Consider the following 17683-nt stretch of genomic DNA (forward strand, 5'->3'; position numbering starts at 1 on the left):
TGTCAAGTATATGCCCACACACCCAGTCTATCCAAGTCACCCTGAATTCTCCTAACATCCTCATCACATGTCACACTGCCACCCAGATTAGTATCATCAGCAAATGCTGAAAGCATCCTCGTATCTGAGGCCACTCTCTCTCCGCTGAGAGTCAGCAACCAGAGAGCGATAAACACGTTCAACACTCTCTGCAGCTCTGGTGAGCGGTTGCCCTGGTGACGGAGGAAGTGACTCGCAAAGATAACCGAGCGGGGAAATAACAAACTCGGTGTGACACGTTCTCAGTTTCATTGCGACAAAATTAAACTGAACATTCAGCCATTTTGTAATGGTGATACTAAAATTTCACTGGTTGTTTTTACCCCTTCGAGGTGCATTCCGTAAATTTCATGGTGGTTCCAGCTCTACAGAGCTCTCAGCAGTGCTGACGCTGGTCCAAAATAAATCGCAGTGCTGGATACGACCTATAAGTTAAATGTAATATAAGTTAAATATGGCCCTTGTGGCTAAAAGGATCAGGGAGTATGCAGGGAAAGCAGGTACAGGGTTCTGAGTTGGATGATCAGCCATGATCATACTGAATGGCGGTGCAGGCTCGAAGGGCCGAATGGCCTACTCCTGCACCTATTTTCTATGTTTTCTATGACCTGTCTACAATAAATGTCGATTATGTGTAGACGTTTCAATTGAGATTCACAGAGCCCTTACAGCACAGACACAGGGTTGTTAAAGTCCATCCAGTCAGTGCCATGTCTGGTGTGGTTCCATCCCCCTGCACCCAGACCACAGCCTCTATACCTCCCTCATCCATGTACCTCCCCAAACACCTCTGAAATACCACAATCGGACCTTCATCTCTTACATCTGCTGGGAACTTGGTCCGCATTCTCACCACCCACTGAGTGAAGTAGTTCTCCCTCAGATTACACTTAAATGTGTCACTTTTAACCTTAAATCCATGATTTTACCCAATCTGTTGGGGAAATGACTAACTGCATTCACGCTATTTATACCATCATAGATTTCTATATCCCTAGCTTGGCTTCCCGACCCAGGGTCCTGGACCCTTCCTTTAACTGTAGTGGCAAATGGCATAAAAAAAAGTTGTAATCCTGCTAGGATACCCCGTCATTCCCCTGTATTCCAGGTAATCGAGTTCTAACCTGTTCAACCTATCACTATAATTATTTCCTGAAACACTAGCAATGTCCGTGTAATTTTCCCTACACTCTTTCACGCTTATCGACATCTTTCCTCCAAGTAGCTTGCCAGAACTGCACTCAATTCTGTTTTGTTTTTTTTTTTGGATTCTCGGCGTCTTTTACAACATTAGCATTAATATCCCGGCCCCTCTTCGCAATAGCCTGTTATAATGGAAAATATGTCCTAAACTCTCTTTACAACTCTGGTGCTACCTTAAAGGAATTGTGGATCTGTAACACCCACGGCACGACAATCGGGATCAAAACAGTTATTTACACCAAGCAGTAAGCCTGATCAACACCTCTACTCACTAACCCACCCTTCACATCCCACCCACTTACAGTTTAACATTTCCTGACAGTTCTAGGCACTCCACTGTCTAAAGTGACTTTATGTACAGACAGTCAATATCATTTTCTGTAGGTCCATACTCTCCTGTGCCTAATGTCACTTTATGGACATAGAATCAATTTCAGTCTCGTATGTCTAGACACTCCTGTGTCTATCGTCACTTCATGGGCACAAAATCAATGTTAGTCTCATATGGCCAGACACTGCTGTGCCTATCGTTACTCTACGGACATAGAATCAACGTCAGTCTCACATGGCCAGACACTGCTGTGCCTATCGTTACTCTACGGACATAGAATCAACGTCAGTCTCACATGGCCAGACACTCTTGTGTCTATCGTCACTTTTTGGACACAGAATCAATGTCACAGACCAGAGAATTGTGCAATATTGCAAAGGGAGAATGGCTGACTCAAAAAATGAAATTATGTTGAAGGCCATATTAACAACAGCAAAGAAATGCACTAGAAAATTTACTGGAATTACGAAAACCTCCTCTGCATGAAGAATAGGATCAGCAGACGGATCCATCCTAACAGATCCAGATAAAGTATGTGAGAGGTGGATTCAGTATATAGAGCAGCTTTTTGAGATAATAGAGGGGAACCCCCATATATGAACCACCCTAATTCTGGCCCACCTATTACCAAAGAAGAAATGACGAAAGCAATGAAAACAGTGAAATAAGGTAAAGCCACCGGACCTGATGGAATTTCAGTGGAAATGATACAAACCCCAGAAGATCTGGGCATAGATATTCATTTTGAAGAGTTCAATGACATATATAAGTCTGGTGTATTGCCTGACGATCTCTTGAAATCAGTATTTATAACTCTGCCTAAAATTCCTGGAACTATGGACTGCGAAAATTATAGAACAATCAGTCTCCTGAGTCACCTAATAAAGATTTTGTTGAGAATTGTCTCAGTCAAGTTAAAAACAAGTTAAGGCCAGAAACTTCTAAACTGCAATATGGGCTTATGCGGGATAGAGGAACTAGGAACGCAATTTTCATGCTACAAATGTTTTCAGAAAGGGCAATTGAATATCAAAATGATATCTTTTTTATTTTTATTGATTTCACTAAAGCATTTGGCAAAGTGCAACATGAAAAATTATTTCAAGTTCTCACTTAACTAAACATTGACGGAAGGGAAAAATAAGCGCTTCAAAATTTATATTGGAATCAAATTATGGCGGTAAAAAATGATGATAATATAAGCAGTTGGACTAAAATTCAAAGGGGAGTTAGACAGAGATGCGTTGCCTCGCCGGAATTATTACACATCTATACTGAAATGATTCTCAGAGAAACAGAAGACCTAGATGGATTAAAAATTGGAGGTGCTTACATCAACAACATAAGATACACAGATGATACCACCCTAATAGCAAGTGCTGCAGAAGACCTACAAATCCTCCTAGACAAATTAGTACAAACAAGTGCAGACTTTGGTCTAACCATCAACGGTTAAAAAAAACAAATATATGGTAATATAAAAAGAGCAGCATACTCCCAACTGCCAATTTCTCATCGGTAACCAAGAGGTTGAACAAAAGACCAGTTTTAAATACCTTGGTCGCTTTATATCACAAGATGCTAGAAGTAAAGTAGAAACAAAAAGAAAAATGGCCATTGCCAAAACCAACTTCCAAAAAATGAAACCCATTTTTAACAACAGACACATTTCTATGACAACAAAGCTTAGGCTACTAAAATGCCGCATCTGGTCAATCTTGCTGTATGTTTCCGAAACATGGACTGTAACACCTGAACTCCAAAGAAACATAGAAGGAACAGAAATGTGGTTTTTTAGAAGAATGCTGAAAATATCACATAGAGACAGGGTAGCTAACGAGACAGTACCCCAACGTACCCACAACAAAAGATCTTTAATGAGAACATTAAATGAGAGGAACCTTAAATTCCTCGACCATGTCATCAGAAAGGAAGAAATAGAATGCCTTACGTTGCAAGGCTGTATGCCTGGGAAACGCGGAAGAGGGAGACAAAGAAGAACATATATGGACACTGTGAAATAACTAACAGATTTAAGTGTACGATATATTATTGCCGCTGTGTGGGGTCATCAGATGTTGAGACCCATGATCGCTCAGGTGTGTAATGCGCAAGTCGCATGCAGAAGAAGAATCAATGTCAGTCTCATCTGTCCAGACACTCCTGTGCTTAACGTCACTTCATGGACACAGAATCAATCTTTTTAAACTATCATACTTCATGTATAGTGTCTTGTTTATTATTGTGGTCTCCATCATATTGATTTTTTCCTCTGTCCTGAGTAACAATTACTTTGTTCTCCTTTACACTTGTTACTGGAATGACATTAAACAATCTTGAATATTGAAACCTGGGTAAAATACCACGACCAACCACATTATCTATATTCCCTTTTGATTTCATGATCTCCTATAATGTCACCCTCATTCTCCTCTGCAATGAAGATCCAGCTCGGCCAAAAGCTTCCTATGACTCGGCCCTCTAGTCCAGGCAAAATATTCAGCAAACTCTTCTGCAACCTCTCCAGCTTGATAATATATTTTCTACAGTAGGGTGAAAACAACGGTACATAATACTTTGTGTAGCCATGTACATTCATATACAGATCAATGGCATGAATAATAAATTACAGAGGTCTCAACACTGACTCTCACATCCCACTCGTCACAGGGCTCCATTCGCTGGAACCATCTACATTCATCCCCCTCTCCTTCTTATTCTCGAACCGGGTGTGAATCCACCTCACCAGCTCCCTGTGAATCCCACGTGACCGAACCTTCCCGATCAGCTGCCATGCGGGACCTTGTTACAGACTTTACCAAAGTTCAGATGAACATCACTTCCCAAATTCGCCTAACGCCCTAGTTCATTCTTAAATAATCTCCAAGCTACTTGACAGATATGATATCTTATTGGACAGTGTAGACTGTGATTTCCCCATAACCAATGCCCAACCCCGCGTGATTTCAGCCTCACTGCAGACAGAGAAAATTCCGATCCCAGCTGTCGAATTACCAACCTGGACCGAAGCCTGTATACTGTCAGTTCCATATCTTCAGAGTCACCGGCCCAATATCATCACTCATACAAAGACACCTTGGTGCCGGCAATTTGCTGGGGTTTTCCTGCCATTTCCGATTCACAAACTAAGGTGTAATTGGACCCTAATGACCCTCTGCCGGGGCCAGTGCTCAGGCTGGCTCCCCGGTCTGCATAGATGATGTGGATACACTTCAGCCTGTCCCCAGCAGCTAAACCGAGCACATTTGATCCCTATGTTATCGTTGTGTGGGATTTTGTCCAGCAGAGCGGGCTGCCATGTTTCCTGCAGTGTAGCCGGAACAAAATGTAAAATTATGAAGTAGATAATGCTGGAAACTCAGTACATCAGACTACATCTCTGAAAGGACAAATGGTGGAAGACCCAGTTCCAGAACTGAGACTGTCCAAGATGCTGCCGATCTGCTGAGCGTTTCCAGTGTTTTCTCATCCTTACGTTAAATTTCCTGCAACTGTAGTATTTCTCCCTCTTCATTTAAATGCACAGATAGCAACTGATTGCCACCCTGAACTGTAAATGCCACTCCACCCCAACTACTCTGTTAGATCTGAGTTCATTCAGACCCTGGTGTAACAGATCCCACACAGTCAATGCTCACAGCATCCTTTCCTCCCGCTATCACTCTGTTGCCTTTGCTCCCGAGGCCACTGTCTCTAAGCTGAGAGGCGGTGACCACAGAGCGATAAAAAGAGCAACACTTGCTGCAGCCCTGACGGGCTGTTACCCTGGAAACAGAGGAAGTGGCTCACCGAAAATAACCGACAAAGGAAATAACAAGCTTAACATCAGATGCTATGAGTTCCATTATGACAAAGATTAACACTGCAGCCATTTTGTAACGGTGAAACTAAAATTGAAATGGCTGCATTTTCCCTGCGACATGCTGTATTCAATTAAACCTCTGGTGTTTCTAGTTATCAAAAAAAAAAAGAAAACTCAATCCTGGAAAAGGGGCAAAACAAAACTTCACAATGAGGAAAAAGTTTAGAAGAACGATTGCTGAAATATATCATTGTGGCAATCGGATAGCCTGAATTGTTGAACAAGATGTTTGATATATATATAACTGAGGTAATGGGATACAGACTGGACAGAGGTTGAACAAGATGGTTGACATATATCATTGAGGTGGGGGCATACAGACTGGACAGAGATTGTACAAGTTGGGCACGGAATAAGCAGATGGAACCAGGTGGGAGAAGGAATCAAGTGCACTCTCTGATGGTGGTCCAGTAATACAGATCCTGAAATAATAGTATACACTAGTAGATAACAGCTTCCAATATAACAAAGCCAGAAAAAACAATAAGAACTTCAGTATATGTCCTTTTCCACTCTACAGGCTGTATCAATGCACCGCAGAAAGTATCCCATCTCGATGCTTCATATCTTCATACGGCTACTGCTCTTCCTTTAACTGAATGAAATAGCGGAGAACTGTGGACACAGCTGAGCACATCATAGAAACCAACCTCCCCTCCATGGACTCTGTCTACACTTCCCACTGACTCAGTAAAGCAGCCAACATTATGAAAGATCCCCACAACCCTGAACATTCTCACTTCTCACCCTCCCATCGGGGCGAAGAAAAAATAGAACAGAAACATGCCACCGGGCACAAGGACGGTGTCCATTCTGCTGTTAGAAGCGAACAGCTTGATGAGTGGACTTCTGACCTCACAGTCTAAATCGATGTGACCTTGCACCACATATCTACCTGCACTGCACTTTCTTTGTAACCAGAATGATTTGCTTTACTTCAATGTACTACTGCAATGTATTGATCTGTGTGGAGAATACCGGATACACGATTTTCACTCTACCTCTGTACATGGAAAACAAAATAAAGATTCTCCATTTCAATCGTGTGGGAATATTAGACAGCCTGGGTTGCTCCTTTGGGAATTCCGGAGCGAGTGTACACATTTCCGAGAAACCCAGATAAATGAACAAGACTTAATTCTCGCATTAATAGGGCCAGATATCGGGAAACACGGTCAGCATTTCGGCAAGTCGTAGCAATGGAAAGAAGATGGAAATAAACCGCACAGTCTCCCGAGAGGACGTGAGAGATCTGGATCTCACTGTCCTGTCTGAACAGGGAAGATGAAACTACTCATACACGTGGAGGAGTCTCCCGTGGGTGCGATTACTCTGTTTAACCCTCGAGTCTGCAAGAACACAACGGGCCGAACGGCCGCTTCCAGTGTGCTGCAAATATGTAAAGCAATTATCGACCCCAGGCGTCGATCCAGGTGAAGTTTGGATCCGGTACCGGGCCGGGTGATGGAGGTAAAGTTCACCAGGTACATCTTAATGGATGGGTTCAGTCTCGGCATCACCACCTCATCCCGCTCCCGGGACCAGAACACCAGGGGCTGAGCGGCGACTCATCTCAGGCAGTTCGGTGTGAAGGTCCCATAAACCGGACCGACCACGACACGTTGTGTCCAGGAAGCGGGACGGGGCCGCCAGTTCGACGAAGTTAACGGGACTCTCTGCCCAACGTGAGGTTCCCCGCCCCCGGGTTCGACTTCAGTACTCACCGATGGGAAATTGTCGGTTGCGTTCAACCCCAGTGACCGGCCTCAAAACTGACCGATGAGAACATCATCAATTTGTCCGGAGAGCAGCGAGATCCGTCCACCGGCTCCACGCCGACGATCAGCTTCAACTGAGAACGGAAAGAAAACCCCCGCCCATCCGGAGACTGTGAAGAGCGGGGGCGGGGCCTCGGAAACGGAAACCTGAGATGCTGCAGATCTGCGTTTGAAATGAGAGCGAGGAACCGGTGACTCTGCTCCTCGCCCCTCACACACTGTCCGACCTACCTGCCGCATTCCCCACATTATTCCATATTTACACCAGCTACATTTTTATTTTCCCTAAAATCTTCCCCGTCCCCATGGCTCCATCTCCCGGTTCTCAGAGGTAAGGGTTCGATTCCCATCCCGGTTTGACGTACAATTCCCACCTGAAAAAGAATTGTGCAGGCTATTTGAAATCAGTTCTATGTTTATAAACACTTTTTTCTATTCACATTCTTCCGGAGCGGCACTGGACAGGAACACTGATACACCAAGTGAAAAACAGCAGGAGGAGGCCATTCAGCCCCTTTAACCATCAACAAGATGGCGGCTGCTCTCCCATCTCAGCCACATGTTTCTGTCCGATCCACATTCCCTCGATCCCTTCCGTCTCCACACATCTGCCGGCCTTTGTGTTTGTTTTATGTGAAGACGATCACTAAGGTGTTGCTCCTCCACCCTAAGGGCGGTTTCATCTTGACACAAGAGGAGGCCGTTGATCGAAACGTCGGAATGGGAATCAGAATTAAAATGTCCGGCCACTCAAAGTCCCCCTTGTGGCAGATCATACAGAGATGCTCGACGAAACGGTCTCCCAATTGATGGTGGGTCTCACCAATGTAAAGGAGGCCGCATCGGGAGCACGGGACACAATAAATGTCCCCAGCAATAGATTCGAGATGAAGTGTTGCCTCACCCGGAAGGACTGCTTTGTGTCTCTGAATGGAGGTGAGGGAGGAGGGGTACGGCAGTTGTAGCACTTAGGCTTATGCAGGGATAAGTATCTGGAAGAAGATTAGTGAGGGGAGATGAATGAACAAGGGAATTGTGGAGAGAGTGATCCCTGTTGAACCCTGTTTGTGACATCCTAAACAGATTTGCATGAATGCAATCCCTACATTCATTAGTTATCCATTTACTGCAACAGAAACGTTATATATTCCATACAGTGAATGCTCAAGGCATCTGGGCACCCACACCGGTTCCTGAGGTCACTGAGGGGCGGTGACCAGAGAGCGATAAATATGTTCAACACTCTATAGCTTTGGTGGGCTGTCACCCTGGTGATGGAGGAACTGGCTCAGCAGAACTAACTGAAAATAGGAAATAAGGAATTCAACTTCACATGCTCTTTTTCATGAATTTATGAACATTTGGAGAGGCAAGGAATTATTACGAATAGACAGCTTGGCTTTGTCAAAGGCAGGTTGTGCCTTACCGGCCTGATTGAATTTTCTGAGGATGTGACTAAACACATTTACAGAGGTAGAGCAGTAGATGTAGTGTATACGGATTTCAGCAAGGCACTTGATGAGGAACCCATGCAAGGCTTATTGAAAAATTAAGGAGGCATGGGATCCAAGCGGACATTGCTTTGTGGATTCAGAAATGTATTGCTCACAGAACGCAAAATTGTTTGTAGATGGACGTCGCTGACTAGTGCTGTTCCTCAGGGATACGTTCTGGCACCACTTCTCTTCGTAAGTTTTATAAAGGACCTGGATGAGGAAGTGGAGGGATAGGTTAGTACATTTACTGATGACACAAAGGTTAGGGGTATTATGGATCGTTTGGAGGGCTGTCGAGGTTATAGCGAGACCCCGATTGGAAGCGAAACTGGGCTGAGAAGTGGAAGATGGGAGTTCGACCCAGATAAGTGTGAGGTGGTTCACTTTAGAAGGTAAATATGATGGTAGAATATAGTATGAATGATAAGACTCTTAGCAGTGAGGAGAATCAGAGGGATCTTGGGGTCTGAGTCCATAGGACACTCAAAAATGCTGCGCAGCCTGACTGTGTGGTTCAGAAGGCATACGGTGCATTGGCCTTTATCAACCTTGTGATTGAGTTCAAGTGCCAAGAGGTAATCTTACTGTTATATAGGACCCTGGTCAGACCCCACTTGGAGTTCTGTGCTTGGAGTGCAGTTCTGGTCGCCTCACTACGGGAAGGATGTGGAAGCCATAGAAAGGGTGCAGAGGATATTTACAAGGATTTCTCTGGATTGTGGAGCATGTCTTATGGGAATAGGGTGAGTGAACTCGGCCTTTTCTTCTTGGAGACCTAATAGAATGATGACTGGCATAGATCGTGTGGATAGTCAGAGGCTTTTTCTCAGGGCTGAAATGGTTTACACGAGAGGGCACAGTTTTAAGATGCTTGGGAGAAGGTACAGAGGCAATGTCAGGGGTAAGTTTTTAACTCAGAGTGGTGAGTACGTGGAATGGGCTGCCGGTGACGGTGGTGGAGGCGGATACAACAGGGCCTTTTAAGAGACTTTTGGATACGTACATGGAGATAAAAAGAAGAGGGCTGATGGATAACCCTAGGAAATTTCTAAAGTAGGTTCATGTTTGGGAGAGCACTGTTGGGCGAAGGGCCAGTGTATTATGCTGTGGGTTCTCTAAGTTTCTCTACTTCTATGTTCTCAGTTTATTCCATACAGCCAATGCTCACAGTATCCTTTCCTCCCACTATCATACTGTTGCATTTGCTCCTGAGGCCACTGTCTCTGCACTGAGAGGCGGTGAACACAGAGTGATAAAAAAATGTGCAACTCTTCTTGCAGCTCTAGTGGGCCGTTACCCTGGAAACAGAGGAAGTGGCTCACCAAAAATAACCGAAAAGGGAAATAACAAACTCAGCATCGTGAGTTTAATTATGATAAAGTTTAACACTGCAGTCATTTTGAACCGAAGAATCTAAAATTGTAAAGTCGGCTTTTAACGTGCTGTTTACAATAATACTCTGATAGTTCTGGCTAACAAAACATGACAATAGTTAGCGATAAATAATATATTAACCTCTGCCGTGAATATACCCAGTGACAGCCCCATTCACCATCTGTTGCAACAAACTCCACAGATCGATTACTCTTTGGCTGAAGAAGTTTCTCTCAGTTTTGAAGGGAAGCTTGTTTATTCCGAGGCTGTCCTCTCAGACCCCAGACTCTCCGTCTGATGGAAACATCCTCCACCTGTCCACTGTCTCCAGGCTGTTCAGCATTCTGTGGGTTTAAATAAGACTCCGTCCCCCTCTATACTTCTGAACTCAATAGAGTACAGGCCAAGAGTCATCAAATGCTTGCCATACGAGCGGTGATTGATACGTTCGTGACCCAAGGTAGATGGAGTCAATTTTTGAAAACCCAGCACATTTATTTTTCAACATAGTCCCCTCCTACATTTACACGCTTAGTCCAGCGGTCGTGGAGCAAACGCATCCCTTCTTTGCAGAATTCGACATCTTGGACCTCCAGAGTTGGCCGACAGTAAGAGTGATTGATAGGTTCATGGCCAAAGGTAGGAGACGAGTTATTCAGCTCTCGTTACATGCACGTTCAGATCAACTCTTTGATCTAACTCATCTCCCACCTCAGGCCACAGACTTGTCAATCACTCCCCCCCCCCCCCGTACAGAAACCCTCTCGTTCCTGCGATTACTCTTGTGAACCACAAGAGCCACAGTTGTACTGAACACATCTGCTTCATTTCCAACGATTGACAGACAGGAGGCAATGAGGGGCGAACACCAAACTCACGGGTCTATTTCTACTGTTGCAAACACGGTACAGCCCATTTACTCACAGCCTCTCCCTGTGAGGGACGGGGTGCTAACTCATCCTCTCCTCGGTATGGCAGTCATTTCTTCCAAAGAAACTCCCGAAACAAACATCTGAGCCCAGAACAGAAATACTGGCTCAACACCTCATAAACCCGGGCAGCTTGAACCCCGGGGCCATTGTACTTGGATCTAAAACTGTGATATCTCAGGACCTAACCTCACAGTGTCACACTGCTGAATCTGCCACTCACCGACCCCCGAATCCTCACACATCGTCCCCGCATCTCACACTGCGTGGTGTAATCAGAAAGTTCCCCATAGCCAATGCCCAGCACCCCGAGGCTTTTGATACACTCTGAAAGGAGGAACATCCAGCCCCCATCTGTGGAAGTACTGACCTGGGCCAAATCCCCGATACTGACAGGTCTAAATGCCCAGTGTTTCCCAGGTAACAGCTCAATCCGCAACTCGCCCAGGAGTCCTTGTCGCCAGTAATGTGCTGCAGTGTCCCGGCCATTCAGAGTTCAAACAGCAACACTCCGACATCAACCTGTGGCAGAACGGGAACCTGATGAACCTCTGACTGGGCCAAATCCCAGATACTGATAGGTCTGAATGACGAGTGTTTCCCAGGTAACAGCTCAATCCGCAACTCGCCCAGGAGTCCTTGTCGCCAGTAATGTGCTGCAGTGTCTCGGCCATTCAGAGTTCAAACAGCAACACTCCGACATCAACCTGTGGCAGAACGGGAACCTGACTGGGTCAGAGATACTGACAGCTATATAGGCCCAGTGTTTCCCAGGTAACAGCTCACTCAGCAACTCGCCCAGGAGTCCTTGTCGCCAGTAATGTGCTGCAGTGTCTCGGCCATTCAGAGTTCAAACAGCAACACTCCGACATCAACCTGTGGCAGAACGGGAACCTGACTGGGTCAGAGATACTGACAGCTATATAGGCCCAGTGTTTCCCAGGTAACAGCTCACTCAGCAACTCGCCCAGGAGTCCTTGTCGCCAGTAATGTGCTGCAGTGTCTCGGCCATTCAGAGTTCAAACAGCAACACTCCGACATCAACCTGTGGCAGAACGGGAACCTGACTGGGTCAGAGATACTGACAGCTACATAGGCCCAGTGTTTCCCAGGTAACAGCTCACTCAGCAACTCGCCCAGGAGTCCTTGTCGCCAGTAATGTGCTGCAGTGTCCCGGTCATTCAGAGTTCAAACAGCAACACTCCGACATCAACCTGTGTCAGGACGGGAACCTGATGATCCTCTGACTGAGCCAGAGATCGGGCTAGAAAACCTGGGCGCGGGGTAACAGCAGGCTCGGTACATCAGATTGGATCAGTGGAAAGAGAAACTGTGGAAGACCCAGTATCTGAACCGGGACTGTCCAAGACGCTGCCCGATCTGCTGAACGTTTCCACCATTTTCTCTTTTTACTTTAAATGATGCACAACTATTAACTGATTACACGATATTTGTGACGGTCAGAACAAATCAGCACAAATGTAATACCAATGTTCATTAGTTTTCTCTTCAATCCAATACAGGGATAATTCAGTCAATGCTCACAACATCCATCCCACCCCATTATCAATCTGTATTCTCTGCTTTCAACCCTCCTTCCGACAAAGATTGATACAGCAGACATTTTAACTTTGAAGATGAAATCGCAATGGCTGTCTTTAACTTACTACGTGCTGTATTCAATAAACCCTCTGGTAGTTCCAAGTACAAACACCGATTTCAGTATCAACTCTGTGAGGCAAAAATAAGACAACGGTAGAAGAGAGATTGTTGATATATAATCGTTGATGGGATACAGGCTGGACAGATGTTAACCGAGATGGTGTATATATCTTTGATATGGTGGAATACAGGCTGGAAAATGGTTGACCAAGATAGGTACACTTACATCCTTCATATACATGAGTAAAAATCTTTAAGTTTCCGTCTAAATATGCATGTGCAATTTATAGTAATTTATAATAAATAGTATGTTCAACAATAGAACATAAAATACGATTTTGTCAGCATGAATTAATCATTCTCATAGCCTGCTGGAAGAAGCTGTCCCGGATCCTGTTGGTGTCCTGTCTTTTATGTTGTGGAAACACGAGGAAATTTGCAGATGCTGGAAATTCAAACAGCACAACCAAAATGCCGGTGGAACACAGCAGGCCAGGCAACATCTATAAGGAAAAGCATTGTCGACGTTCTGGGCCGAGACCCTTCGTCAGGACTAAGTGAAAGGAAAGATAGTAGAAGATTTAAAAGTAGTGAGGGGAGGGGGAACAGCGAAATGATAGGAGAAGACCGGAGGGGTTGGGATGAAACTAAGATCTGGAAAGGTGATTGTTGAAAGTGATACCGAGCTGGAGAATGGAAAGGATCATGGTTTTGGGAGGCCGAGGGAGAAAGAAAGGAGCAGGGGGAACACCAGAGCGAGATGGAAAACAGGCAAACAACTAAATATGTCAGGGATGGGGTAGGAAGGGGAGGGGGGGCATTAACGGAAGTTAGAGAAGTCAATGCTCATGCCATCAGGTTGGAGGCTACCCAGCCGGTATATAAGGTGTTGTTCCTCCAAACTGAGTTTGGATTAATTTTGACAGTAGAGGGGCCCATGGATAGACATATCAGACTGGGAATGGGACGTGGAATTAAAATGTGTGGACACTGGGAGGTCCTGCTTTTTCTGGCGGACCGAGCGTAGGTGTTCAGCGAAACAGTCTCCCAGTCTGCGGCGGTTCTCACCAATATCTAAAAGGCCACACTGGGAGCACCGGACGCAATATACCACACCAGCCGACTCACAGGTGAAGTGTCGCTTCACCTGGAATGACTGTCTGGGGCCCTGAATGGTGGTGAGGGAGGGTGTAAGGGCAGGTGTAGCACTTGTTCCGCTTACAAGGGTAAGTGCCAGGAGGGAGATCGGTGGGAAGAGATGGTGGGGACGAGTGGACAAGGGAGTCGCGTAGCGAGCGATACCTGCGGAAAGCAGAAAGAGGGGTCTAGGGAAACAGGTGCTTGGTAGTGGGATCCTGCTGGAGGTGGCGGAAGTTACGGAAAATTATAAGTTGGACCTGGAGGCTGGTGGGGTCGTAGGTGAGGAGAAGGGGAACCCTATCCCGAGTGGAGTGGCGGGTGGATGGGGTGGGGGCAGATGTGCGGGAAATGGGAGAGATGCGTTTGAGAGCAGAGTTGATGGTGGAAGAAGGGAATCCCCTTTGTTTATAAACGGAAGACGTCTCCTTCGTCCTGGAATGAAAAGCCTCATCCTGAGAGCAGATGCGGCGGAGACAGAGGAATTGAGAGAAGGGGATAGCATTTTTGCAAGAGACAAGGTGGGAAGAGGAATAGTCCAGGTAGCTCTGAGAGTCTGTAGGCTTATAGTAGATATCAGTAGATAAGCCATCTCCAGAGATGGAGACAGAAAGATAATGAAAGGGGAGTGAGGAGTCGGAAATGGACCAGGTAAATTTGAGGGCAGGGTGAAAGTTGGAGGCAATGTTAATGAAGTCAACGAGCTCAGCATGCGTGCAGGAGGCAGAGCCAATGCAGTCGTCGATGAAGGAAAAGAGGGGGACGGATAACCGTATAGACTTGGAACATGGACTCTTCCACAAAGCCAACAAAAAGGCAGGCATAACTAGGACCCATACGGGTGCCCTGGCTACACCCTTGGTTTGGATGAAGTGGGAGGAGCCAAAGGATAAATGATTGAGAGTAAGAACTAATTCCGCTGGGCAGAGGAGAGTGGTGGTAGAGGGGAATTGGTTAGGTCTGGAATCCAAAAAGAAGCGAAGAGCTTCGAGACTGTCCGGGTGAGGGATGGAGATATTTAGGGACTGGACGCCCATGGTGGAAATAAGGCAGTGGGGGCGAGGGAACTTAAAATCATTGAAAAAATACAAAGCATGAGAAGTGTCACGACCATAGGTGGGAAGGGATTGAACAAGGGGGGATAGGACAGTGTCAAGGTATGCAGAAATGAGTTTGGTGGGGTAGGAGCAAGCTAAGACACTGAGTCTACCTGGACAGACAGGTTTGTGGATCTTGGGTAGGAGGTAGAAACGGGAAGTGCGGGGCGTATAACGTTGGTGGCAGTAGATGGGAGATCCCAAGAGCTGATAAGGTTGGTAATGGTGTGGAAGACTGCGGCCTGGTGCTCCTTAGTGGGGTCATGATCGAGGGGTAAATAACAGGATGTATCAGCGAGTTGCCGCTGTGCCTCGGCCAGGTACAGGTCAGTACGCCAGACTACTACAGCGCCCCCCTTGTCAGCGGGTTTTATAGTGAGGTTGGGATTGGTGAGGAGGGAGTGGAGAGCAGTTTGTTCGGAATGAGTGAGGTTGAAATTGGAACAAGGTGTGAAGTGGTGAAGTCGAGACGGTTGACGTTCCGTCGCCAGTTAGCAATAAAGAGATCCAGATCAGGCAGAAGACCAGAGTGGGGTGTCTATGAAGAGGAGGGGGGTTGAAGACGGGAGAAAGGGTCATCGGTGGGGATGGGAGAGACCTTGCCAAAATGTGAGCTCGGAGACAGAGCCGGCGGAAGAAGAGTTCAGCGTCATGGCGTAGGCGGAACTCGCTGAGGTGTGGGCGAAGGGGGACAAAGGCGAGGCCCTTACTGAGGACGGCTCGTTCTGCCTCAAAGAGTGGAATGTCAGAGGGGATGGCAAAGACCCGGCACGGATGAGAGCCGGGATCAGAGGAGGGAGGGGGAGGGAGGCTGATTGAGTCATTGGAGAGGGGAGGGTTGGGCTGAGAGAAAGATGGAGGCTCCGAGTTTCCAGCGGTTAACGGTGGGATCTGAGGGGCAGTGGATTGTAGAGTGCTGGTGGTGGAAGGGGAGACGAGAGTCACAATCGAAGCTTGTGTGGAGTCGTTGGAGGCTGCTCCCACCCCCAACGATGACCCCCTTCTCCTGCTTAAATTTCCAGCATTTGCGGATTTCCTCGTATTTCTGTTATCATTACACCTTTCCAAGATCTGTTTCCCTATCTGCTCCTCCATATACCTGTTACTATTGGGCGGACTATAAAAACACCCAGTAAAGTTATTGTCCCCTTGCTGTTCCTAACTTCCATCCGCAGAGACTCTGTAGACACCACCTCCATGGCCTCCACTTTTTCTGCAGCCGTGACACTATCTCTGAGCAACAGTGCCATGTCCCCACCTGTTTTGCCTCCCTCCTTGTCCTTTCTGAAATATCTAAGACCCGGCACTTGAAGTAACCGTTCCTGTGTCTGAGCCAACCAAGTCTCTGTAATGGCCATCACATCATATCTCCAAGTACTGATGCACGCTCTAAGCTCATCCGCTTTGTTCACAACACTCCTTGCAGTTAAATGGACACATCTCAAAGCGTCCGTCTGAGCACCTCACTTCTCTATCAGCTGCCTCTCGCACTATCTACAAGTTTTGTCTATTTGTGAGCCAACCTCCTCTTCCCCAGTCTCTTCAGTTCCGTTCCCACCCCCAGCAATTCTAGTTTACACTCTCCCCATCAGCCTTTGCAAACCTCCCCGCCAGGATATTGGTCCCCCTGGGATTCAAGTGCCGCCCATCCTTTTTCTACAGGTCACACCTGCCCCAAAAGAGGTCCGAATGATCCAGAAATCTGAATCCCTGCCCCCTGCTTCAGGGCCTCATTTATCCTTCACCTCATTCTATTCATATTCTCAATGTCACGTGGCACAGGCAGTAATACCGAGATTGCTACCTTTTGGGGTCCTTCTTCTCAATATGCTTCCAAACTCCCTATAGTCTTTTCTCAGGACATCTTTCCTTTTCCCACCTATGTCATTGGTGCCAATATGTACCATGACCTCTGGCTGTTCTCCCTCCCACTGCAGGATATCTTGGACGCGATCTGAAACATCCCAGACCCCGGCACCTGGGAGGCAAACTACCATCCGAGTTTCTTTCCTGTGTCCACAGAATTACCTGTTTGACCCCCTGACTATAGAGTCTCCTATCACTACTGCCTGAGTATAGGCAATGTTTCGGGGGTGGAGGGGGGGGTAGTGAAGCAAGGAGCTGGAGGTCGGTTGGCTAAAGGACTGGAGAAGGGAGAATCTGATAGGATTCTGACAGAAGACCTTGGATGAAAGGGAAGGAGAAGAGTCACCAGAGGGAAGGGCAGGTTTGAAGATATAGTGAGAGAGCCTTCTAGAACTTCCGATAATTATACCCCTCCACCATTTTCCTTTACCAGCCCGACTCCCATTTCCGTCTCTCACCTTCCCATCGTCTTCCTCTGATGTTCACCCCCCTCCCTTCCCATTCTTCAGTGCAACTGAGAAAAGAGGCATTTCCACGTCCAAAACCGTTTCTTATTGTCAATCTTGTGACATCTGTTCATACGATTTCACAATATCTGGCACGGCCGCAGATTTACAGTTTGACAGAGATCCGTTACTTCAAACTGAATGAGGAAAGTCAACACCATACACTAACTTACACTAAAACTGAATTTCCACTCAAACTTTGCCTTTGCACTTCGCTACAGATGCATATGATATGGAGAATAGGTTCCCACTACCCAAAACATGTATGTCCCTAATAACGTTTGAATGAAATAACTCCCACTCCTCCACTTGAAGGAGGCTATGGCAGATTATCCGCAGATAACCTGAAAAGCCGCACGTTCGGCAACAGACTGGTGAAAAC

At 46.4% G+C, this 17683-nt stretch overlaps 1 protein-coding gene across 9 annotated transcripts in view; it reads right to left on the bottom strand.

The window, feature by feature from the left end:
* The window catches only part of LOC132388856 (NACHT, LRR and PYD domains-containing protein 3-like), a 41472-nt gene that overhangs the window by 17683 nt on the left and 6106 nt on the right, over positions 1-17683 (bottom strand). For 5 of the 9 annotated variants that reach the window (XM_059961277.1, XM_059961276.1, XM_059961282.1 and 2 more), the window contains one exon: positions 363-464. The exons of 1 other annotated variant lie outside the window; for it this stretch is intronic. The gene's annotated coding sequence lies outside the window, so the exon portion shown is untranslated. Of the gene's footprint in view, positions 1-362; positions 465-7180; positions 7206-7233; positions 7309-17683 lie in introns of those variants that run through there. 3 more of the 9 variants (XM_059961285.1, XM_059961283.1, XM_059961284.1) reach the window with 2 other exon arrangements.

This window comes from Hypanus sabinus, unplaced genomic scaffold (assembly GCF_030144855.1).
Source record: "Hypanus sabinus isolate sHypSab1 unplaced genomic scaffold, sHypSab1.hap1 scaffold_429, whole genome shotgun sequence".
Lineage (NCBI taxonomy): Eukaryota > Metazoa > Chordata > Chondrichthyes > Myliobatiformes > Dasyatidae > Hypanus > Hypanus sabinus.